This window comes from Nannospalax galili, unplaced genomic scaffold (genome assembly GCF_000622305.1).
Source record: "Nannospalax galili isolate Female #2095 unplaced genomic scaffold, S.galili_v1.0 scaffold37, whole genome shotgun sequence".
In the NCBI taxonomy this organism is placed as follows: domain Eukaryota; kingdom Metazoa; phylum Chordata; class Mammalia; order Rodentia; family Spalacidae; genus Nannospalax; species Nannospalax galili.
The window spans coordinates 2,552,326-2,553,677 of NW_008339765.1; positions in this window are offsets into that span (position 1 = coordinate 2,552,326).

The window sequence follows — 1,352 nt, forward strand, 5'->3', positions numbered from 1 at the left end:
TTGGTATATTCATCCTTTCACTTTGAGATAGTGTCTGTCCTTGAAAGTGAGATGCGTTTCTTGCAGACAACAAAACGATGGGTTTTGTTTCTTAATCCATTCACAAAGTCTGTATCTTTTGACTGGGGCATGGGGCATTCTAATATTTAAAGTTATTAATGAAAGATGCATATTGAATCCTGTCATTTTTATTTCTGTTCACATTCTTGATATAGCTGTACTTTTCCACAGTTATACCTTCATTGATTTCTTTTCGCAGCCCGTTGGGTATAGTCATTCCTTTCTTCAGCTCTTTGTATTGCTCCCAGAACTCTCTGAAGGGCTGGTTTTGTGGATATGAATTCCTTCAGCCTATTTATGTCACAGAAGAATTTTCTTTCCCCTTCAACTATAATAGACATTTTGGCTGGGTATAGTAGTCTGCGTTGGCATCTGTGGTCACTTAAAACTGGGAATCCTTTGGTCCAGGCTCTTCTGGCTTTAATAGTTTGCACTGAAAAGTCAGCTGTAATCCTAATATGTGACTTGTTCTTTCTCTTTTGCAGCTTTCAGAATTTTCTCTTTGTTTTGTGCGTGTAGTGTTTTTACTACGATGTGCCGTAGAGAGTTTCTGTTCTGGTCCTGTCTGTTTGGTGTTCTGTATGTTTCTTGTATTTGTATGGGCATGTCTTTCTTTAAGTTTGGGAAATTTTCTTCCACAATTCTGTTGAAGATCTGGTCCATGCCATTGTCTTGGGATTCTTCTCCTTCCTGTATGCCTATGATTCACAGGTTTGGTCTTTTTATGGTATCACCCAATTCCTGCATATTCCTTTCTTGAGATTTCTTAAATTTTTCATAGTCTTTGCTTGAGTGGTCCAGTTCATCCACTTTATCTTCCAGTCTTGATACTCTGTTTTCCATTTCATTCATCCTATTGGTGAAGCTTTCTCCTGCTGTTTCTAATTGGCTTACTGAGTGTTTCACCCTTCTTCATTTCAGGCTGATTAATTTGGTGGGGATATGTGATTTTGGTTTTTCATGTTATTATTTTTTCTCTGTGATTTTGACATGTGAATTCTTTCGTAGTTTCTGATTCTTGTGTGAGACTCAATCCTTCACGTTTAGGTCTGCTTCTTTTTGTAAACTTTATGTGCCTTTGTGGTTTACTTTCTGGGCATGAAAAGCTGGTCTGTCTAAGCTTCTGGTTCTCTCTTTTGATTTTATATTGGAGTAGCCAGATTGATTTTGTCTTCAGGAGTTCCCAGAGATGCCCAATTCAGATGAGGGTCAGATGATTTCAGGCTTTCTCCTAAGGCCTGGATCCCTACAGGAACTGTTTCAGCCTCAGGAATTTGGGGGTTGGACTGGCC